Source organism: Ursus maritimus, unplaced genomic scaffold, assembly GCF_017311325.1.
Source record: "Ursus maritimus isolate PB19 unplaced genomic scaffold, ASM1731132v1 scaffold_9, whole genome shotgun sequence".
In the NCBI taxonomy this organism is placed as follows: domain Eukaryota; kingdom Metazoa; phylum Chordata; class Mammalia; order Carnivora; family Ursidae; genus Ursus; species Ursus maritimus.
In genome coordinates this window covers 78118934-78142678 of record NW_024427107.1, presented here as the reverse complement: position 1 = coordinate 78142678, position 23745 = coordinate 78118934, and the positions used below count along the sequence as shown (strand labels likewise).

The following is a 23745-nucleotide window of genomic DNA, read 5'->3' as shown; positions in this document are numbered from 1 at the left end:
TGAGCGCCTTCTGCACCTGTGTGCCCCGCTCCCACTCCAGACCTCAGGACTGCCCCCTGGGGGAAGGGGAACTAGGCACGTGTTCGTGCCTTCATCCATTCATCCCATTTACGAATATCAAGCATCTCCCAGTGCCAGGCATGGGGCTCAGCTCAGAGACGTAGGGAAAGCCATCACCAGAACAGGCAGAAGGCTCCACCCCCCCTCACACCCCAGATGGGGCTGCCGGCCACCCCTCCATCACCCTGCCCCAAGAAGCCACCTCCCAGACTGCCCCCATGGGTGCCCCACAGGCAGGCAGCGCTACTGAGCCTGGGGTCACCCCATCCCTCACTCCATCCTGCCTCAGTTTCCTAAGCTGCCACATACAGGAGTCAGATGCAGCATTTCCCGGCGCCACCCGTCCCTGGGCTGCCTGGGTCACACCTGGGCCACCCCCAAGGCTGGCAAACCAGGGTTCCGGCTTCACCCTGCTAGCACTCCTGCCTTGGGGAGCACTGCCCCACCCCCGGAGCTCCCGCCTGACCCCCACACAGCGGCAGCCACCCGCTGGGCCCTCCCGCCCCCTGCCTTGACCGTGCACTTCCTTCCATCGGGACTGCCTGCCCCTACACCCCTGCAGCCCATCTCCTCAGGCTCCAGTTGAGACACCGGCTCCTCGGTCAGGTGCCACTGACCGGGGGACCACAGGCCGTTACTGTCTCCTCGTCTGCAAGGAGGGAGAAGGACAGTAGCTGCCCCACGGGGATGTTGTCAGGAATGCACGAATTCCATCACAAGAAGCACACAGACCAGGGATCCCACACCCCAAAGCGCGGAGGGTCCTTCCCTCCCCAGGCTCAGGCCCTGTACCCCAATACCCCCACACAGCTCAGGACCCTACCTGAGACACAAACTGGGGAACACAGGGTTGCCCTTGAAGGACACCGGCACACCCTGCTCCCCCATCAGGGGATGGAGATACCAGGGGTCTCCCTTTCTCTTTCCTCGAACCAGCCAGCCCGCTCTGCCCACCAGGATGGGCATCGAGAGACACAGAGGGCAGCTCAGCATGGGTTTCAGTGAGTGCACGTGCCACCTCCAGCCCCAGACCCAACCCAGGATCAAGGGCCCACATCCTCCACCCACCCACCTGGTGAGCGCCCCAGCCCGCTACAGTGAGACCTGGACATACAATGGTGGCCCCAAGCTGCTGCTGCTCACGTACCATCTGTGGCTCCCTATGGCCCCAAGCCAAGTTCTGACTTTCCAGCCTGGCCACTGGCCCCTGTCCTTCCTACCCTCAGCTCAAGGGTAGGAGGAGGTAGAGAGGGACCTGTAGGATTCATGCCTCCAGTCACCCTTTTCTCTGTGTCCAGAACGCCCCCAGACACTCCTCACCTTCCTCCTCCAGGAAGCCTTCCTGGATGCCCTTACTACTGGGGTTTTCCCCACTGAGTTTTCATTCCTATGTGTACCTACCCAGCACCCTCTCTGCTCCGGGCCCCAGGAGAGCCACTGGGCCCTCCACTTAGAGCCCAGCAACACTTGCTTTGCACAGTTATGATCCAACCTAGAAAGCCACAGCTACCGCCACACCCCTCCAGGGGGTGGCTGAAACCGGAGGTAACAGTCAGTGAGGGTTTAAGCTGCCTTTACTAGCCCTGGCAGTTACCACCTGTGGAAACCCGCTTTCCCACAGAGCCGCAAGACCCTTAGGATCAAACAGACCCTAAGCTCCTCCGTTTGCCAGCTGGGGAGGGGTCTCTGCACCCCTGCAGCGCCCTTTCGTACAAGGGGGTTTAGCACGGCCCCAGGCTGCTGTAAAAAAAGAAAGGATGTGGGTCTGCAGGCCTGCAGGTCTGGCCCAGAGCTGCAGAGGGTGTGGTCAGAATCAGCATCCCAGCTAGTGGCCAGGCCAACCACAGGTCCCACCGGCTGGCGGGCTGGCGGTTCCAGCCCCACAGACCAAGGGCCCCTGATGACCAGGTGACCTGGGACGGGCCCCATTCACCACAGCTGTCATGGTCATGGTGTGATTACCCAGGACCGCCCTTTAGACCCCTGCTAGCAATAAATGATTAACTAGGTGGCCACTACATTACAAACCTCGGTTCACAAGAGAGACAAGGGCACAGAGGGGCTCTGCGTATCCCCCCCCCCGCCCTGTGGGGGCAGAAGAGCCAGGTCGGACCCCCGCCCCAACACCCACTGCCTCTCGACAGCGCAGCCAGCCAGCAGTTCTAGTGACCGTCCCCTGAACCACTGGCTGGGACACACAGCAGTATCAGAGAGCTTGGGAGGACAGGCCAGTTCGGGCTCTGGAAGAAGGTTCCGTCCCTGGGCCACCCCCGCCCCAGTTGACAGAGGGAGCCACTGAGGCTGAGCTGAGTGTGAAAAGAAAGGCCTGGGAGCCTAGGAACCCCTGCCTCCCCCTGCAGGTCTGCCCCAGGGTGGCCACACCCAGGCATCCCACCAGCCCCCGCTTCCACACCTCCCACCCCCACCTGACCAGAGGAGCCGCAGGGAGCACCGGACACTCACCCGCCTTCCTGTTCCCAGAGTCCCGGGGCGCCGCGCCCCCGCCCAGCTTTATCCCCGCCCGGCTGCCCGCCCTCCCGCGTCAAAGGCCCCAGATCGCCGGTAAACTGTGCCGGGAGGGAGGCGGGGGCAGGCTGGGGCAGCCCCAGAAGGATCCCGCCGCCCAGCCTTTGGCTCCCACTGCACTCCCGCCTCCCAGGGCTGCCTGGCAGCAGGGGAATGGGGCTGGGACATGGGTCTGAGGTTGCGGCGAGCACCCTGGTCCCGGGAAGGAGGCAGGAGATTCCCCCTCCCCTGCAGGGCCTGACTCTTGTGGCCACAGGAGGCAGGACAGTCCCCAGGGCCCTGTATCCAAAGGCAGCCAGAGCAGGGAAGAGGGGGAGGGGGCAGGAGAGGGGGCCAGGAGGGGGTAGGAGGGGCGAGCACAGAGCTAGCCCAGAGACAGTCCGAGGCACCAAGGTCCAGCCTGGGCAGAGTAGAGGGAGAGGGGGACAACCTGGGGCTTCCCAGGTCTCTGGCCTGTCTCCCCGCTGCCTGCTGCCGGCTGGGAAGGGGGTTCCAGGGCCCTTCACCTGCTGGGGGGGTGCTCATTGTACCCCTACCACCCCAACCTACCCACACAGAAACAACCTAGCCCTCTCTAGGCTGCCCCCAACAGCATGCAGCCCCCTGTGCGCCCCCCCCACCCCGGGTTCCAGAGAGCTGCCCACGCTTCCCCAGGGCCCCCTGTGAACCCAGCCCTCAGTTCTTCCTGTTGTCCCAGTTTCCTCCACAAGGAAGCCAGGGAGGCCAGCTAAGAGGCCAGTGAGCCCATCCTACCCCAGCCTGGGCCCCAAAGCCCAACAAAAGCACTAAGGAAGCAGGAACCCCACCAGTGGGGGAGGGGCTGTTCCTGCCCCTGAGGGCCAGGGTCCCTCCTCCCACCAGGATGCTGTCCTCATGGTAAGGCACCAGAACAGAGGGAGCCCTCTCCCCAGACCCTGGATAGGGGTGGAGTGGCCGTGGTATCTCAGGCCAGCCTGGCCCCACCAGGTGAGCAACAGGGGCAGCCCTACCTGCACGAAGGGCCTCTCCCCCCAGCCACCTGGACGGCTGCCCCACGACCCCACCAACCCCTGCTCCGGTCTCCCCCCATCCACAGCCTCCCTCCCTCGGTTCCCCCCAGCCGCCCCACCCCAGACTGAGGCCCTTCCCAGTTGCCCACTGCCCCGGCTCAGACCCATCCTGGCTCCCCGGTGCCCTGCCAGGCCCCAGAGCCCTCCTTAGCCACCGGCTGGTCCACAGCGCCTACTGCAGCTCTGCCGGGTGCTATGACTCACACACCTGCCACCTGGCCTTCGTCTTTTGTCCCTTGTCCTTGCCTTGCCCCCCATCCGGCTGCCCTTTTCCCTCCCACCTCTCCCAGCCCCACCGCATGAAGCTCTTCGCCCCAGCAGCCCTCCCTCTGCTTCCCAGCCCCTCTCTCTGGACCAGGCTCAGAGGCCTCGGCCACCTGGGACCACCCAGCAGTCTGGGGCCCCCGGAAGGCAGGGCCACGCCCAGTCCCCTTCAGATCTCCCCAAGGGAGGGTGCAAACGTCAGAGGGTCAGCGTACACGAGTGGACCATGAGGCCCGCCGAGAGGACAGGACGGCGCAGGACAACCTGCCAACTCAGCAGCTCAGACAGGACCCAGGGTGCCTGAGAAGCCGTGTGGACACAGCCCAGTGGCAACTCTGTCCATGTGCACGCTCACCTGTGCCTCCAGGGGGGTGTCCAGACCGGATGCCTGTGCCAAGAGGGTGGGGACCCCGTTCCCCTGCACCACCATGCCCACCGTGGCCCTCCACATGGTCCGTGGCCTCCGGTCCATGCCGCATCTCCCCTTGGCCTGGCAGGACTCTGCCCAGGCTGTAAGGCAGACCACAAAAGTCTCACACAGCCAGGGACCTCACACAGAGGGGGAGACCAGGTGTCCTGCCTTGGTACCCAGAGGGTGGGAGCCCGCAGGTGGGGCCTCCCACTGTGTGCCCTGGGTCCATCACTGCCCCTCCTCGGGCCCCAGCCCGCCTGTCTTGGCACGGACACAGCTGAGGTCATCTCTGCGTCCAAAATTTCACCGTCGGTGATAGGTTCCCAGGCGTCCCCACTCCCCACAGGGCCCCCACCATCCACACCGGCACACACAGCCAGGCAAGCCCTGGGCGGCCAGAAGCAGTGCTCTGCAGACCCTGCGGCGTCCCCCTGCCCCCAGCCCCCCTGCCTGCAGATCCCCAGTCGTAGAGGTCTGCTTATCCTGCAGCAGCTTCCAGCCTATATGGCCCATTATTCTGGAGTATAGGGTGTGGGGCAGGAAATTCCTAGACAGCACAAAGAGCTTCGAATCCTGCCCTAGCCCGCGCCCACGGTCCCCCGGTGCCTTCCCCCTGGGCCCCACTGGGCTGGCGCTGACTCCTAGCACCATGCCACCAAGCCTCCAGAACAGGCACGGCGTCCCAGCAGGGCACGGAGCTTCACGGATCCACTCGGAGCTAATGGTCCCTGAGAGGCCCTTGCACCCACCAGGTCCCCAGGTCAAGCCCCTGCCAGGAAAGTGGAAGCCCCCAGGTGGGCCAGAGGAGGTCCCCAGCCCTTGCGGTCCCGAGAGCTCAGGGCCTCCCCTGTCCACCAGGCGGAGCCCAACCCCTCCCTGGCCACACGCACACCCAGGACCCTCAACTGGCAAAAGGAACCTGCGGTCCTCAGAGAACCGGGGTGGTGGCGTGGGCCTCAAGGACGGTCCGTGGGACCTCCCAAAGGAGGCTGCTCAAGTCCCTACCCACCAGAGCCAGCTGGGGGCCCCACGGGGTGGCCGCTGGGACACCCCACCAGCTGAGAAAGTCTTCCCTGTGGCTGCCTGCGCCTCTGCGCCCATCCTCTCACCCTCTGGGCCTTTTCAGTCACCCGCACAAAGTGGACATAACAGACTTTTGCGTGGAGGGAAAACAAGAACTGTCCCCCCGGGGTGCCCCCCCCGGGTGCCCATGGAGTTGTCACTGGCCTGGTGGGCAGGGGTGGGGCACGCATGGGAGGGGAGGCTCCAGTTAGCCCTGTTGTACAGAACACAGCCAGGATTGGGCTGCAGTCGCCGTGCCCGCCTGAGTCTAGCGGGCCAGGGGCCCCCAGCCCCTCTCCATGGAGGAGCAGCTCTGGCTGACAGAGTCAGCAGGGGCCCAGGAAGCTGGAGGCCCCCAGGGGGACTGGACCCTGGGGCATCATGGTGTGGTAGCCGTTCTGCTCACCAGCACTCCCGGAAGCCTGGGAGAAGAGGAGACTGCTGCCCAGCCGGAACCCGGGTCCAGGCTCAGCCACTGCTCAGCTCGCCGCTCCTCGCACACCCGAGGGACACGCCCAGTAGTGCAGAACGGGGGAAGGCTCGAGGACTCCTCCACGTACAGGCCCCTCCCCACACTCATCCTCTGCGCAGTCCTTAAGGCCCCCAACAGCCCATTTCATGGATAAGGAAATTGAGACCCTCACCATGCAGTCAGTGACTTGCCCGAGGCCACACAACTATGAGAGGCTGAGCCGATATTCAGGGCCAGCCCAGGGCGGACCCTTCCTCTGCATTTTCTCCTTAAAACAACCCCTGATCTGGAGACTGAGGCCAGGCCCTCCAATAGATGCCAGGGCTCCAGGAAGCTTCATCACCCAGAGCCTACATCAGTCTCTGGGATCCCCGCCCCCACCCAGCGCACAGAGTCGCTGGGGGTCAGGCGGGTAGGAAGGGGGCCCGAGACCACGGAGGTAGCCAGGGCTGCTGGCCAAGCCCTGGTGGACGCGCGTCAGAGGGGCCTTCAGGAGCCGCGGGAAAGAGCTCTGTCTGACCTGGCCTCGGGAGGCCACGTCCAAAATAACCGGCCCCACCACCCTGTGAGGACTCAGCCAGGCGCACGTAGGCCTCTCGGCCCCGGGCACTGCCAAGCTGGGTGTGGAAGGTCACGGCTATTTCGGGGCCGGCCTGGCGGCAAGGCACAGCCCCCCGGCGCCCCTAAAAGCAGTGTAAGAGGGGTAGGTCGCTGCATCCAGGACACACAGTGGAGGGGCCCGCAGGCCCCCCAGGGCAGAGGGGAGCCCCGCGCTGCTACCGTTTCTCTCTTTCCAGCGCCGCTGCTGTGTGGTTCCATGTCGGCCCCACCGGCAACTACGGGCCATCGCAGGCTGCCAAGCCGGGTGCTGCGCCCCTGAGCGGACAGAGAACCACTGAAACAACAACAGGGCTTCCTGCCCTTCGGCAGCTCGAACCCTGAGCACACACAGCCCGGGACGGTTTGACGGCCCGCGCCCCGAGAGAGGCCAGCGCTCCGCCCGCATGCGCATCTTCGTCCCAGCGCTGCGTCTGCTCCGCTAGGGCCATAACCTTGTGGGTGCCAGTGGTCACCAACCCGCGGAAACCTGAGGCCCAGAGCTGGCATGAGGCTCTGAGGCGGGGCCTCCCCTCAAACCCAGGGGCCAGCTCCCTCCCGTCACCCCGACCCAGGTGTGGTTCTGCCCCTCATTCTCGCTCAGGGTATGACTACTCCCCGAGGGTCCCCATCCCGGCCCCCCGTGGCAAGCTGTGTGATGTTGAGCACATCCCTCAACCTCTCTGTGCCTCAGTCTGATCATCTGGAAGATAGGTTCGTTGGAAGTTCCTCCTTCACGGAGCTGTGGATGGCTGTTCTCCTGGGGTCTGCAAAGGACACTTCCCTTCCAAGCAGCCTTGCCTCAAGTGCTTCTTCTGTGCCAGACACCCATGGGGACTCTGACAGGACTCTGAGCCCTGCAGGAAGACCCACGTTCAGGATGGTGATTCTCCCAGGGGGCTCCTTGGGACACCGAAGGGGCTTCTGTCCTGCAAAATATCCCAGAGCCTTTATTCCTCTATAGATGCGATGATCTTGGGCAGGGGGCAGCCAGCAGCACATTCCCAGAATGTTTTGGACACCAGGCACTAGCAAAGAGGGCACCTCACAGAACCTCAGCAGCACCAGTTGGGTCAGCCCCACGCCCCAGCCTCCCGAGGTTAGGGTGGGAGGGCCTCCTGGCCTGGCCTCCCTGCCTCCTGCTCATCTACGTGGCTCGGCCCATCTCTGAGTCTGGCTGGTTGTCAGTGCAGAGATCATCACACAGAGATGGAGGCCGGGCCACCCTGACCCCCCAACCCCCAGTCCCCCACATGGTGCCCCCACGTTGGTCATGTGTGGCAGCAGTGACCTGATTGATGGTGGCAGGATTAGCTCCTGGCTGCGCCATCGCCTGCCGTGAGGACATCAGGGCCGGGCGCCTACGTGGAGCGGCCGTGAGAAGGTGCCAGCCACAGGAGGGGAGGCACCCCTCCCCGCAGCAGGAAGCTCCCAGCCATGCTGCCCCCTTGGCAGCCCCACCACCACCATTGGAGCTGCCCTCCCAGACAGAGGGCAGCAGGGGCCCCACATGGCACGTCCTGGGGAGCTGGGCATCACGACCCGGGTCACCTGCACTGTCCACCCTGAGTGTCTGCCCAGCTCCCGGAGGAGAAAGTGGGGGACCATCACAACAGAAAGACCCAAGGGAAACCCCTCTTCTCCGGGGCTTCTGAGGACCCCCCAGGAGGAACCAGAAACCTCCCAGCAATGGATGAGGGGCCAAGGCAGCTTTCAGCCCAGGGTCTGCCCTGGCTCCCTCGGGAAGCCCTGGGCATCGCCGTGGGCCCCCAGCAGGGGCAGCAGGAGGCCCAGCCGTGCCACCAGGCCAGCAGGCGGACTGCCCTTGGCACAGCACAGGCCGCTCCCAGCCTTCCTCCGGGGCTGCACCACACAGCACTCCTAGCCCGGGACCCCAGGGGTGGGGCTGGGGCTGGAGGGAGCTCGGAGGAGCTGCCCTGAGGACAGCCCCCGGGGCCCAGGAACTTCGCCCCCCACAGCAGGCCACTCTGAAGCCTGAGGGACACCGCAGCTCCGAGGCTTCCTCCGGCAGAGCTGGGCCAGGGCTCGGGAGCGCGGCCGCTGGTCAGCACCTCAGGGACCAGGAGGCCCTGCGGCTGCGCCTTAATCCCATCAGCAGAGCCGGGTGAGCGAGCGGCACGGCAGCCCCTCCTCGCTGGCCCCAGCAAGGCCATGTCAATAGAGTGGGGTAAGGGGCACGCTTTAGAGGGGACCAAGCCTGCGCCCACTCTGCTTCGTCTGACCCCTCGGCAGCTCTGTGAGCCCGAGCTCGGCCAAAGGTGCAGAGCGGGGCGGGCCTGCGGGGGTCCCGCACTCAGACAGAGGCAGCAGGGCTCTGCGACACCCGGCGGTAGGAGACCTGCGACAGCGCCCCCCACAGATAGGACAACGGGCTGCACCCATGGGGTGAGAGGGGGTCACAAAGCAGGGAGGGCAGGAGACTTTGCACAAGAACAGAGACCTGTTTCCGAAGCCTGCCCTACTTCCCGCGCTCCACCGAACTCACCAGTGCCAGGCACTGCGCGGCAGGAAGGCCGGCTCCGCTCTGCTCCTAGACCCGCCGAGTGCGCCGCATCCCAGTACCGCTCCGCTCTCTCCTCTAAGCGCTCACAAAGCCCCTGCATGCCCGCCACCCTGGGGCAGAGCCGGGCTAATCCTATTGTGCAGACTTTAACCGAGACCCTGCTCAGGCCAGCCTCTGCGGAGTGGGAGCTGGCTACATGCTTCCTCTGAGATAAAATTCACCTAACGTGACGTTTGCCACTTTAACTCTTTTAAAGAATACGCTTCAGTGTTTTTTAGCATTTTCACGGTGTTGTGTAATCATCACCACTACCTAATTCCAAAGCATTTCCATCACCCCAAAAAAGCAGCCCCACGCCTCTTGCGGTCCTGTCCCCCCTCCCCCGACCCCGCCGCCCCGCCCCTGGCGGCCACTCGTCCCCTTCGGAGTACATCTCCACGGATCTGCCACGTCTGTGAAATCAGCACCACGCGGCCTTCGGCGTCTGGCTCCCCTCACTCAGCATCACACTGCCGAGGCTCGCGCGTGTCGCGGGGTCAGGGTGGCACCCCCTTCTTGGCTGAGGACCAGTCCGCTACGTGGAGACCGCGCTCAGCTGACGAGCAGCTGGGTCACTCGCAGGCCTGTCCTCCTTACAGCCCCAGGGCCCGCGCACCTGAGAGCAAGGACGGACGCCCACAGGCACCACGCTTCCAGGCCCCCAGCGCACTGCAGCGGCAGGGGGCTCACGTCCTTCCTGGCAGAGCCGGTGGGGTCCCTCGTGCCCCATGTGTGAGAAGAAACCCAGGGAGGGGCGGGCAGGGTATGCGGGGGTGAGGGGCACGGCCTGGGGGTCCGGCCAGGAGTGGACGTGGCAACACAGGGGGGAGCACCTGGGCAGCCCCCTCGCGGGCCCAGCAGGGATGCACCAGGCTCCCAAGGGCGCTGAGCAGGCCGGGGAGGGACAGAGGACCTGGCAGCCAGGCAGGTAAGGGGGGGCCCTGCAGGGTTTGAGAGGGAGCGGGCAGGAGGCCAAGCTAGTTCAGAGGTGAATCCCAGCTCCCAGCCCGCAGCGACAGAGCGCCAGGACAGGGCCCGAGAGCAGAGACGAGCAATGCCCCACGAGCAATGCTCTACGGGGCGACGCCACCAGGCCCCACGCGAGGACCGCCTTCTCCGTCAGCCACAAAATGCATGAGTGCGTGGGACTGCCCGGAGTCCAGGCCACAGTCAGTGCGTGACAGCAGGTGCGGGCACCCCCAGAGTGCCGGAGCGCCCCAGTGGCCTGCTGGACCACACCCAGTAGGACACTGAAGGACACACCGTCCCCCTTCTGTCTTAGGAGATCCCCTGAGAAGGGCAAACGGGCTTGGGGGTCTGGGCGGAGGGCACAGCCTGAGTAAGGGTCAGGAGGCAGGAAAGGGCAGGGAGCAGAAGGGTGACCCAGCCTCAGGGGCACCCGCAGGCACTGCTTTCCAGGGAAGGCAGGCTCTGGTGGGCCCCGGTTCTCAGAATCACCGGAGGGGGAGGGGGGCGTGCAGGTCTCTGCCACCCCAGATCGAGGTGTGTCACAGAACCAAGCATAAGGGGAGGAAACAGAAACTTCCCAGAATCCCCAACAGGGGCCCCAACAGGGGCAGGAGAGCCCCCATGGGGGTGACAAGTGAGACAGCAGTGCCTGGGCCACCTGAGGTCACCGAGAGTTTGGGGAGCATCAGCCCAGAGCCAGCCCCCACCCTGGCATCCTGGGTACCCCCACCTTACCCCCCACTCCCTACCTGGTGTCGCTGAAGTTGAACCTGTCCTTCAGGCTGAAGCCCTCGATGGCACCCACGCCACTCAAAAGGGAAGCCCAAGTCTCCCTGCCCTGAAGGCCCCACCTGCTGACTGCTGTCCCCTACTCCCCTCCTCATCCTTGAAGACACCTCCAGCTGCCTGCTGTCCCCCACTCCCCTCCTTGCTCTGCTCTGGCCTCACCTGCCTTCCTGTTCTTCCGGGGACACGCCATGTATGGTCCTGCCTCCAGCTCTTTGCCCTAGTTGTGCCCTGTGCCAGGAGCATTCTCTGTCCCCACACCATCTTATGCTGTCACAGACCTTTGCCACCTACCTAGGACTCCCTCCTGGCTCCGTCTGCCCGTCCAAACCCCACCTCCCTGGAGACCCACTCACCAGCTCACAAACACTTCCTGAGCACCTAGTAGACTCCATCCATGGCTGGGCTCTGGGTCCAAGGGAGCTCATGGGGACAAAAGCTCAGTTGTTGGCATGACCACAAAGTTGGCCGCAGCAACCAGGCAGTGACCGTGGGGGCCAGGCACCCACAAATCACAGCGCCAGGAACCGCAAGAGAGGCTCTCAGCCATCGAGGAGCCCCTGCCCAACTGGATCACCCAACACACTAAGAATCTTCTACCCTCGATCCAGTGGCCACGCAGATCCCCCTGCAGAAGGGGAGGTGAGTGGAGAGCCTGCCTTGTCCTGCACCATCAACAGAGCGTACTATACCCAGGAAGGAACAGTGGGGGGAGCTGAGGCCAGCCCCTGTCCCCAGGCCAGCCTCCCCAGGCTCTGGACTCCTGGCCCAGTGCCCCCCGGCACCCCTCCAGGCTTCTCCCATTGTAATGGCATCTCAGCAGGCCCCAGGAAGCCAGCCCCCGCCTCTGCTGCCTCCCTCGCGCTGGGCACGCATGCAGCAATCATCTTTTACAGACTTTTTAGTATCTTCTTACAGGGGAGGGGGCAAGGCCAGCAATGCTCAGATCTGGGGGCAGCCCAGGCTCTGCAAACCAGGCGCCCACACCTGGAGGGCAGCTGTGTGGCTAGGTCACAGACTAGTGGGCCTGGCATGCAGGAGGCGCTCGGGAACGGCCAGTGACCCTCCTGGGACAGGCCCATGGCCGCCTGTCCTCAGCCCACGGGCGCCACCAGAACAACCAGTCTCACCCAGGACTGGCTGATGGCCACGCCTCCAGCGGCATGCTCCTGGATCCCGGACCCGCCCAAAGCCCTGGTTCTCACGCTCACTTCCTCACGGGAAGGGTTGGGGAGACGCTCACCCTGCCCCCAAAACCCCAGCACGCTCTCAGGGAGGGCTTTGCCCATAAGGACCCTGTGACAGAGCCTGCCAAAGTGAGGAAGGAGTGAAAGGGGAGGGAAAGCCGTGAGGACACGGAGAGGACAGGAAGAAACCAGGCAGGGGTGCCCCTTGTTCCCCATGGTGGCCAGGCAGGGCCGTCTGACCTCCAGCCCAGCTCCTTCTGAAGGTGGGAGGCCGGGCAGGCGCAAGGCAGCCAAGGGTCCACTGGGGTCAGCATCCTTCCTCGGGCTGGGCAGGCCCAGCTGGCAGTGTCCGTGGGAACTGTCCCCAGGCCCAGCCAGCCACACTCAGGCCAGTCAGTGGGCATCGGGGCTGCCGCAAATGCCAGGGCAGCTGGGCACGTCCCGAGGGGCGGAAGCCCAGGCCCTGATCGCACTGGAGGCATGTCCAGACCTGCAGGCTGATCTGAGGGTCTTGAAGGGGAGGGTGGAGAGAACAGGGTCTCAGGGCCACCTGAGGGGTGGGACCCCTCCTGTCACCATCCATGCCCCCAGACCCTGCCCACCTCTCTACTACACCTCCCAACAGCCCCACCCCTCAGCCACACTCCCAGAGGCCACAGCCTCCACCTGCTCCCCGCTCCCCTGCCCCCTGGGTTAGGGGCCCCCTCCCGTGGCTCCCTGGACCCCACCCCTCCCTGACCACCACAAAGACCACCCACGGCTGAGGCTGGGACGTCAGGGGCCATGGCCATGCTGGGCCTCATCTAAGGCCTGCGTAGGGGGAAGGGGTAACAAACAGGCTGGATGTACAGATGGACACTTGACGGACAGCTCCATCCACACTCCAGCCCACGTGCCACTGGGGGCCTGGGAGCACCCAGCTCCGCCCCAGTCCATCCTCTGTGCTCCCCACCCCTCCCCGCGAAAGGGTTTCCCACTCCCATTTACAGAGGGGGAAACTGAGGCACCAGTGGTCACGTTCTGCCAAAGGCCAGAGGCAGGACCTCCTCTGTGCCCCTCTATCAGGCTCTCACCCCCCAGTGGGGGCAGGTCATCCCAGCCCCACTTTAGAGATAGGGAAAACCGAGGCCAGAGAGGGGCGCGTGAGCTGGTGGCTGTGCTGTGACGGGGTCCGCTCCCCACCCCCCACACGCACCTGGAGGTCCCTCGTCTGTAAACGAGGGACAGACAGTCCTGGCTCCAGGCCACTCTGCAAGGACCACACAAGCCCGGCAGAAGGAGCACGGGGCACGGCACAGCTGCCTCCCCTCCCAGCACGCTTCCCACCCTGCCGCCGCCGTGAGCAGGGCGCCCACCCCAAACACGCAGCCCCCACCTGGGGAAACGGCTAGCTGTGCGGAAGGCCCAGAGTGGGCTGACCACGGAGTTGCCCCAGAGACACTGTTAACTCCGGCCCCGAGCCCTGGGAGCCCCTCCCTCCTACTGTGATGCCCACATCCTTCAAGCCCAGGCCAGATGCCACCTCCTCCCTGAAGTCCACTCTGACTTCCTGCACACCACAGCCTCAAAGTCGGAGGGTCGCACACTCTAGGAAAGCGACTGCTGTCTCCTGTCTCCTGTGGGTCTTGCTCACCCAGGGGTCCCTCCCAGGGTCAGGACCACCTCTCTCTGCCTTCACCCATTTCCCAGCAGGGGCCAGTGCAGGTCTGGGCAGCCCCCCACAGGGCACAGGGAGGCGGAAGCCAGGCCAGGCCAGTAGCCTGCATTCCCCATCCCACTGCGCAGCTGCCAAGATGGAGAAGATGGGGGTGGGCACTGACTAATACACGTGGTTCCATCCAGACCCAGAGACCTGGGTCCACGGTGCCATCAGGACAGAGGCCCATTTCAAGTGACATGCAGAACAGCGCACATGGGCAGTCTGCTCCTGTGAAATCAGGCCGATGCCCAGAAGCCCCGAGCCCGCAGCAGTTACAAATTGCCTGGGCTGTCTGAATTTCTATAGGGAACATCACTACATCTGGATTAAACCATCACGACCTAGTGAGGGCCCTGTTTGAATGGCGCCCCTCCCCCCATGTGAACCCCGGGGCAGGTGGTGCTGTCTCTGCCCACCCTGCACAGGCCCACCCAGCCCTCGAGCACAGCATGACACCTACAGAAGCCAAGGCACCGAGGGCTGTGCTTCCTCAGGTCACAGGCCCTTGGTGACGGTAAACGGAGGGCCTGGCGCGACCCGGTCACCCACAGCAGACACAGGGCAGGAAGCAGCAGCCGAGCTCAGGTGGCCAGAGCCGTGCCACCAAGGCCTGACCTCCCATCCAGTCTGCTGTGAGGTCCAGGGTGCGCTCCAAGCACCCCATGCTCCAGACAAGAAAACTGAGGCCCAGGACATATGGGGGCAGGCCCGGGTCACCCAGAGAGACCCAGCAGAGCTGGGACCATGTGGAGGGGATGGAGAAGTTCCTGTGGAGAGCCCCAGGCATCCCCAGGCGCCCCCGAGTTCCGCATGGCAATTCCCAGCAGACAGGCACGGGCAGCCGGCCCGAGAGGAGCCGCACAGCCGACCCCAGCAGGGAGATGAAAGCAGGGAAATGTTTGCTTTGGCAGGTCCTGGGCCGGGCAAGAGCATGAGGAGGGGGCCCTGTCCCCACACCAGCAGATGATGTGGGGGGTGGGGTACCAGCAGAAAGGAGCACCCTCTGGGGGTGGGGGCAAAGTAGAAGAGGTCAAGCCCACCATGTGTAGCCACAGGGGCGATGATGGGACAGGCAGGCCGGCAGGGGGGAACCCTGGGTCGGGTGGCGGGGAATCCTCTGTACCCTCCCGCGCCTCTTCCAGGAAGCCTGAGTCACAAGAGGGGCCGCAGGGCCAGGAGAGCGGCTGGGAGCACAGGTCCCATGGGAAGGGGACAGGGCAGGGCGGCCTGTTTGTCAGCCCGCCTCCACCGGCTGGGCCAGCCCCAGCTTTGGGGTCTCTGTGGCCAGAGAGGCCGTGGGAACAGGCTCCTACAGCTCCCAGGAGGGGCTGTGGGGACAGAGGAGCGGGAGAAGGCAGGTCAGAGCCCCCCGTCTGCAAAGGGAAACAGCGACCCCAAAGGAGAACTGGTCCGAAGCCAGACAGCCAACGACCTGTCATCGACTAAGTGTGTTCTGAGCAGCCATGCCTGGACTCTGGGGAGGCCCGCAGCAGCAGCCATCCTGACATCCTTGGCTTAGAGCCCTGTCCCAGCACATCAGCCCCCAGCCAAGCACCCAAGACCCCAGACCCTCTACAGTGGGCGCCGTCCTCCTGACGCTCCCACTTCTAGGACTGTCTTCAGGGAAGTCAGACCCACAGGCTCTGCTCCATCCCAACACCCCCGCTCTAGAACACTCCGTGGCTCCCCCGAATCTGAGTCAGGCTGCAGTCTCAGGTTCCCAGGCTTCCGTCCACCCACATCAGCAACGGTGCCCCCGCCTGGAGGCCCCAGAACCTCCTGAGGGACACATGTGTGCTCCTCAAAGAGCACCAGGTGACTGGGGTGATTGCCCAGCTGACAGTCACTGACCGCGTCCAGCCCTCATTTGCTAGCAGATGACGGCAGTGGCACTCACCCCAAGGGTCATCAGCAGGAGGCTGGGACCCTGAAGCCACCTTCCCGGCCCAGCCCCTCACTCAGCAGACAGCTCCTGAGCACAGGACACAGGGCCCTCCTCCCTGCTGGCCTGCGGTGACTTGCCACGGTCCTGCGTCCTGAGCTCCTCCCGTGCAGGACTCCACCACGCTCGGGCTGGGCACCCAGGAGGAGCACAGTAATGGTGGCGGCTGGAAGACCCAGACAGAGAGGGGCCGGCGGCACTGGAAGCCTGGGGACCTACGGCAGGGAGATGAGCCGGGTGGACGCAGATCTGACGGCTGACAAGTCCCTCCTCGGCCCTTCTAGGGCCAGAACATCACCCCAGCCATCCCATCAGACGGTCACCTCACAGAAGGGGACACTCAAGCTACCTCCGTGCCCACTGAGCCCTCACATCCAAAAGTGCGCACTGCCACCTGCCTGGCGTGAGACACGCGCCCAGCTTCGCCATCCTGTTCCCTGGGCTGCCCGCTGAGGCCGGGACGGGGACGGGCCCCAGACCAGGCCAGCGCAGCACAGCCAGGCAGCAGAGAGGTCACTGCGGCAGGAGCAGGGCCTGTTGACGCACCTCCCACCCAACCCCCACCTGGGCCAGCCTTCCAGTTTACCCAGAGGAACAGCTCCAGGCCCACCCAGGGCCTCGGTCACCAGGTCACAGGGTCCGACAGAAGGGGCCTCCCCACCTCCTGAAGACCCTGTGACCTCGAGAAGCGAGGAGCCCCAGCCCTTGGCTGTAGGACAGGTGGACAGCGCTTTCTGTTGTCGGCAGTGGGGGGATCAGGAGGGGGTCAGCAAGGACCCTGGCACAGCAGGCACCCAACACACCCAGCAGTCGCCTTCTTGAGCCTCAGTCCCCACCGGTTAGTTGAGCTATCACCCCTGCCTCCCAGAACAGCAGTGGGGGAAGACATGGTCTGTGAGGACCTGCGCAGAGCCGCCTTCTGCCCCGAGGAATCTGCTCCTTCCCTCCAGCTTCCACAGTCCTCTCGGGCCTGGCTTCCTGGTGGGGAAAACAGCAGGGTGGAGAGGCTGAGCCCTGGGCCTCCCCCCCCCCCGCCCCCCACAGAGGAGAATCTGCACACCCATGAGGCACACCCTTGGCCCCGGACTACACCACATCACGGGCCCAAGCCAGGGCAGGGTATGACGCGGCTCAGCAGGGACACGCCCACGAGGGCACAGCCACATCGGCCCTTCCTGGGGCCGCCCTCCCCACCGCCTGCTAGCCCCCACCCCTAGTGCATTTCTTTCTAGCACATTTATCCTGTGCGTGTGACTGCCAGCTTGGGCCGTCCCGCTTACAGCCGCTCAGGGCCTGGCACACAGTAGGCTCTCCAGTTTGCTGGCCGTGAGAAAGGAAGGCCTGACTGGCTGCTTAGAGCCAGATCCCAAACCACGCTGGGACCCTAAAGGTGCCGGCCCCGCTGAGGACCACAGCCCAGATGATGAGAACCCTCCCGCCCCCTGACAAGAAGGCTCAGAGCCATGGCCACGGTCCAGGGGTTTCCCCCACACACCTTCTGAGTGCCAGGGTGGTGTCCACCCACGTGACTGAGCCCACACCTTCCCGCTCCCATTCTGTAGATGCAGAAACCCAGGGCCGAGGCATTGGGTACCTGGCAAGAAACTCGAAATCCAGGCCCTCCTGACTCTAGCTCAGCCTCCCCTGTTGTGCCTGCTGGTGTTGAGCCCCCCACCCATGGCACCTCCGGGACACCTCACCTTCCAAACTGCCTCTTGTCTGGAAAAGAAGCCCACCCACCTGGCTTTCCCCCTGTCCACCACCACGCCCCCACCACTGACTCTGTGCTGGCCAGCCACCCTCAGCCAGGGCCTAAGCTGGCACGGAGGAGACAGAGGGGACTCGCTGGGGTCCCCAGCCCCATCCTGGTGGTCAGGGAAGGTGTCCTGGAGGAGAGACAGGGCAAGGAGGAGCCAGTAGGCCAAGGAGACAGCCCAGAGGTCCCATCCATTCACCACCTGCATTTTCTCCCACCACACTGGCCACCTGGGGGGGGGTTAGACCTGCCCTGACCCCCAAGCCAGTGGGGTCCTGAGGCTGACCCCCATCACCCACCTCTGATTCCAGCGTGGGGCCTGGCACAGAGTAAGTGCTTGGCAAACACTATGGGTTGTATTGGGGGGGTGGCCAGCTCCTCACAGGGACATTTGAGGGGCAGCCTCTCCCCCTGAACCGCCATGAGGGTGGCCTGGGTAGCAGTGGAGAGATACACATGCCTGCCTCAGGTTTGGCCCCAGGCTCAGTCTGTCCCGTTTCCTCCTTACAGCAGCCTGCAGGGTGGGCCAAACAGCACCCACTTTACAGATCGGCAAACCAAGGCTCTGGTTAGATCTGCAGGTGTGGTGGACCTGACGCCACCTCACTGGGCCTCAGCCTTATCTGAGAAATGGGGTTAATGACCTCATAGGAGGATTTGAGGTCATCCACACAGAGCTCTGAAGAGGCCCCTGGGCAAGACCACAGGCACCATCCATGGACCCCATCTGGTCCGCAGCCCTGGAGCCCACAACACCATGCTGAGAACCGAGAACTCGTGCCACCCAACCCAATCACCAGCTGCCCAGCCGCACCTGGGGGCGTGTGCAGAGCCACCTGTCTAATCCCTGCGCCACCTAGGATAAAGCTGCTGACCTGGTTCTGCAGCTGGGCTACTGCTTAGACAGGTAGGCACCGCCAGGCTACCAGCCCTAGCAGGGGTCTGAGCCGGCGGCAGACCAGGTACTGGGACCCGGGGCTCAGCCTCTAGCGACATCCGCTGCCATCCCGGTCCTACCGCAGGACAGGGAAGCCCATGCGGTTCTGATGACAAGAGCGTCAGAGACCAAGTCCCCCCGAACTATGCCGATGAATTAACTGAGCAGGGAATGAGGCAGAACCAGATCTTGGGCCGGACCTTCGGGAGGATGAACTGGGGACAGAGGTCACCCACCCCCCCAGGAACCGGAGCGGGCTCAGCTCTTCCAGTCGGGGGCGTCCCGCTGCCCGTATGGGGGGTAACGGCGGGCTGGGCCCGTGAGCCCGGCCTCCATGCGAGACCCTGCACGTGGCCGCGCCCAGGCCCGCGTTCCCGCAGCAGCAGCAGCAGCAGCAGCGGCCAGGCCAGGGCGCGGGGTCCTAGGACGCGCCCAGCGCAAGAGGCTGCCGCGATCCGCCTGCGCGCCCACGGCCCCACGCGCCCGCGCCGCGCTCCCCAGCCCGAGCGCGCGCCGAGGAGACTGACCTGGCGGTCCCGGCGCCGGCTCGACGGGCGGAGACAGGGGCGCGCGCGCGCGCACGCGGGCCGGCGCGCGCAGGCGCGGCCCCGGCTCCCGGCGCGCGTGCCGGGCTGTAGGGTCACGTGGGCGGCGCGGCCCAATGGGAACGTTCCCCACGCCGCGGCCGCGCGCGCGCGCCCCGGAGGCCCCGCCTGGACTGGAAGGGGCGTGGCCATGGGGACGGGCCGGGGTCTGACCTTGGCCCCTGGACCAGGCAGGCCAGCTGAGGCTAGAGAACTGCCAGGCCGCCTGGTGCAGTCAGGGCCCATTTGACCCAGAGTGAGGATGGAGGGGGCGAGGTGCACCGGGGCTGAGGAGGGGTCCAGAGGCCAAGAGTATTACAAAACTTACAGGTGCCTTGACTTCCCCACTTGTCCATGGGGGCTGAGCCCCAAATGCGCGGGCAGGGTTGCAGGGAGGGTGGGGCCTGGATATCGGTCACCCAGCGGCGGCATTGGGGTCTCCTGTACAGCGGACCCCTGGAAGTGGGCTCCTGGAGGTGGTCATCAGGGCCACGGGGACCTCACGTCCACGGGGTGGGCTCACATACAGAGGTGCCTGGTAGACGGCAGGCCCAACACTCGTCCATTTCTTTGTGCCACGTGGGCCGTGCCATTTCAGCCCCAGCCAGCCTCTGGGGAGATGTTTAAGGTCCCCACAAGTCCCCTTGGGGACTGGTGAGGGGGTCCCCTTCTGGACCAGCAGTTCCTAGGGAGCTGGTGGCTAGGACCAGTGATGGCCTGTGGAGGAGACCTGGGACAGAGGGGGACCAGAGAGGTAGGCATGGAAACAAGTAGTTACACACAACACTGATCATGGTCTGGGTGAGGACCTCACCTGTGTCCCCAGCTGTGTCCCTAGCATTCACACCAGCATCTGGCACACATGTGCTCATGCATAGATGGGGGCAATCAGAAGGTGCCCAGAGGCCCTCAGTTCCTCCCTAAGAGTTAGAAGAGGGGCAGAGGACAGGGCCTTGCAGACCTGAGTTAGAATCTCATTCCACCAGTTTATTTAATCCCTTGAGGTAAGGACCATCATTCTCCCTATTTTGTAGATGAGACACAGGCAAGGGTTAAGCAACTTCCAAAAATGACACAGTAAGTCAGGAGTTCAGACCTCCGACGTTTAACCACAAAGCTGGGGCTCCCTGCCCTTGGTGCCTTCAAGCAGAGAACTACAGGCAACATCTGGGGTACATTCCAGGTTTGAAGTCCTGGGAAAAAGGAACCCTCCACTGCAATGGGGGTCTCAACACCCACCAAGGCAGCCCATTGCCCATTTCACTATGGGACTTTTGGGTCCATTTTCATTGTTAGTATGTTTCTAATGTTTGGCTTGACCCAGCCAGGGGTCCCTGCACCCCTCCCTGACTTGTTTCAAACTCTTCCTCCTCCCCCTCCCCAAATCTCAGTGAGGTTTCTATCCCGGAGCCCTTTGCTGTGAAGCAGGGGTGTGGCCTCCCCATGGGCTCCCAGATGTCTTGTCCATCTCTCTGTGCCTGGCATCAGTGCGGGCAGGGAGGCGGGGGATCCTGCGGCTCTGGCCCCAGACACTCCTGGAGTGCGGGCCTTGTGCCTAGACACTCCCAGTGAGCCCACACCATGCCCTGCGGAAGAAGGACCGTGTGCAGATGAGAAAATAGAACTCGGTTAAGGCAGAGTTGAGTTTTCACCCAGGTCCGGGGAGGCCAGGGCCCGCACGCTGCTGTGAGTGGGATGGGCTGGAGAGAAGGGGAATGATCATGGTGGGAAGGGCTGGCTCAGAACTGACCTCCTTTTAATGCAGGAAAACACGTGGACTGAAGAGGTGATGGCTGAGCAAGGGACAGGCAGAGTCAGAATCCAAGCCTATAAAATGGGCAGAAGATACGAACAGACACTTTCCAATGAAGACATACAAATGGCTAACAGACACATGAAAAAATGTTCAAAATCATTAGCCATCAGGGAAATTCAAATCAAAACCACACTAAGATACCACCTTAACGCCAGTTAGAATGGCAAAAATTGACAAGGCAAGAAACAGCAATTGCTGGAGAGGATGTGGAGAAAGGGGATCCGTCCTACATTGTTGGTGGGAATGCAAGTTGGTACAGCCACTCTGGAAAACAGTGTGCAGGTCCCTTAAAAAGTTAAAAATTGAGCTACCCTATGACCCAGCCATTGCACTACTGGGTGTTTACCCCAAAGATACAGACGTAGTGAAGAGAAGGGCCATATGCACCCCAATGTTCATAGCAGCATTGTCCACAATAGCTAAATCGTGGAAGGAGCCGAGATGCCCTTCAACAGATGAATGGATGTGGTCCATATATACAATGGAATATTACTCAGCTATCAGAAAGAACAAGTTCTCAACATTTGCTGCAACATGGACGGCACTGGAGGAGATAATGCTAAGTGAAATAAGTCAAGCAGAGAAAGACAACTATCATATGATTTCTCTCATCTATGGAACATAAGAACTAGGATGATCGGTAGGGGAAGAAAGGGATAAAGAAAGGGGGGTAATCAGAAGGGGGAATGAAACATGAGAGACTATGGACTATGAGAAACAAACTGAGGACTTCAGAGGGGAGGAGGGTGGGGGAATGGGATAAGCTGGGGATGGGTAGTAAGGAGGGCACGTATTGCATGGTGCACTGGGTGTTATACACAGAACCCAGGCCTGAATGCCAGACTCCAAAGTCCTCCCTGGGACGGGGAATGTTGCATGGAAAAGATCCCATCCCCACCAACTCCCTGCCAAGCACAGTGGAGAGGAGGCCCCCCTGCTGGGGAGGGGCAGCACTGTCGTGGAGGCTCCAGACTGCACAGGGGCCCATGGGGCGGGCAGGATTAGCAGATTAGCTCCGAGGAGGACAAAGATGAGGTCAGTGCTAAGTGGATTTCCAGAAAGCAGCCTCCAGCCCAGCAGGCCTGACCCCAGAAGCAGCAGGGCCACAAGGAGGGGCCGAGAGCCAGCCCCAGGGACCGCAGGTGAGCCGCGGGCCTCGGCCTCGACGTGTGAGCCTCCGCCAGGGGCTGTATGCTTTAACCTCTGCTTGCCTCGGCTTCCTTACGCAGAGAGTGGGGCCACAGCGATCGCTCCAGCCTCAGAGGGTAGCACGGGGCTTGTTAGTCGGTGCCAGGTTAGTTCTGTGTGGCCCTGAGCAGGTCCTCAGTAAGCGTTCTCATGACTGTCCTTCGAGAGCCATCCTCAAAGAGCTTGTGGTTTAATGCCAAGGCAGGAGAAAGCAAAAGTTCCGTGCAGGTGCGAGGTATATGCGTGCAACAAGAGAAGGGCCTCAGGAGCTGACGCCCCGGTGGCCGTGTCACACCCCTCTGCCCCCTGCCATCTCAGCCACAGTGGCCCATTCTGAGTGCACCCCGACAGCGCCTGACCCCCTGGGTGCACCGAGCCCTAAAGGCGTGAACACCCAGGACAGGCCTTACCAGTGGGCACACACCCCAGCTTCCGGTCTGCGGGTGAATCTTCACGGCGGCATCTGGAACACTCCTCAGAAGGCCCCAGAAGCCGTGAGACGTCTCCGCAATGCCCCTGTGTGTCGGCTGTCCCGGGCCGCTCCCCACCGGGCATCACCCCAATACTCCTGCACCCCAAGGCCCCACCGCAGACTCTGCCGCCAGGGCCAGCGAAGGAGCCGCCGTGTTCCAAGTAGGAAGAGGAAGCCAGACGCGGGGAGCACAGGCTTGTGAGTGAGGGAGCAGCGCGAGCCATGTTTGTTTCTCTCGTTCCCAATTTCCGGTCGTACTATCACGTTACTTAAATGATGACAAATTTTCTTTGGGTATTAGCTAGGCGTTGGTTAACAAGTCAGCTCAGACCCGGCAGCCCGAGCCACCAGTCGTCACCGGCCTTTCTCACTGGGGGGTGCATGGGCTCCGAGCAGCTTGGCGGGGCGGTCCTGCGGTCCTGGCTCAGGCTCTCCCGTGTGCAGCAGTCCCAGCTGGGGCGCTGGGGCTGCACCTTCGGAAGTCCCACCCGAGGTGAGAGGACCTACTTTCAGGCTGGCTCGCCATCCTGGCTGGCCCCCCGTGCTGGCTAGTGGCCCGGTCCCTGCCTGTGCTGGGGGAGTCCTCACAGCACCGTGGCTGGCTCCCCAGGTTGAGCGATCCCAGGGAGCACGGTGGTGGCTGCCGTGCACTTGTCACCAGCCTCCGGAGTCACACGTGGCCATCTCCCATCGGTCACGCAGGCCAGCCCCGAGTCCGTGTGGGAAGGGCAGGGCCACTGACCAGGGGGCAAGGGCAGGAAGAACTCAGGTCCCTGCAGGGGAGGCAGGGGAGGCAGGGGACCGTGTGAGCTGCAGTCCCTCCTTGGGGGAGAGTCCCCAGCTAGACCAGGAAGTTCCAGCTGTTCCGCCCTGTGCTGTCTTAAAACCCTGCCTCTGACCCACACTTGGTGAGTGCTGGAGCCAGACTGCCCTGGGGGCTGCAGACTGGAGCCAGGGAGCCCACCCCGACAGCTCCCCAGTGACAGCAGCCCGGAGCACCTGGGGAGGCCCACCAGGTCTGGGAATCGGGAAGGGGGTGTGCTGGGCATCAGAATTTCGAGGAGGCTGCACGCCAGGCAGAGTCAGCCCATTGAGTCAGGAGGAGCGCTCCAGGGTATGCGAGGGCCTCCCTGAGGACAGCCACAGCCAGGTGCGACCCCCACCCAACCCTGAGGGCCTGGGCCCATCTGTGCCCGCTGCTGCACCTGGTGGGCTTCCAATTCTATACCTAGGCCCCTAGTGCAGCAGGCCAAGCCCACATCCCCGACTTGGCACAAGCCACGTCCTCCACCAAGGATGGTGCAGAGGAGACCATCAGAGGCTGGAGGGACCCCCTTGACGAGGGCTCCCGCCAGTGAACAGGCCCAGACAGCCACAATGCCCGCGTTCCCGATGCCCCCCCCC

General features: G+C 63.6%; 1 protein-coding gene across 2 annotated transcripts in view; it reads right to left on the bottom strand.

Annotated features, from left to right (window-relative positions):
- The window catches only part of PTP4A3 (protein tyrosine phosphatase 4A3), a 31252-nt gene extending 14698 nt beyond the window's left edge, over positions 1-16554 (bottom strand). The window contains exon 1 of one of the 2 annotated variants that reach the window (XM_040626163.1): positions 16491-16554. The gene's annotated coding sequence lies outside the window, so the exon portion shown is untranslated. Of the gene's footprint in view, positions 1-2523; positions 2572-16490 lie in introns of those variants that run through there. The other variant, XM_040626165.1, reaches the window with a different exon arrangement.
- Positions 16555-23745: the final 7191 nt, after the last annotated feature.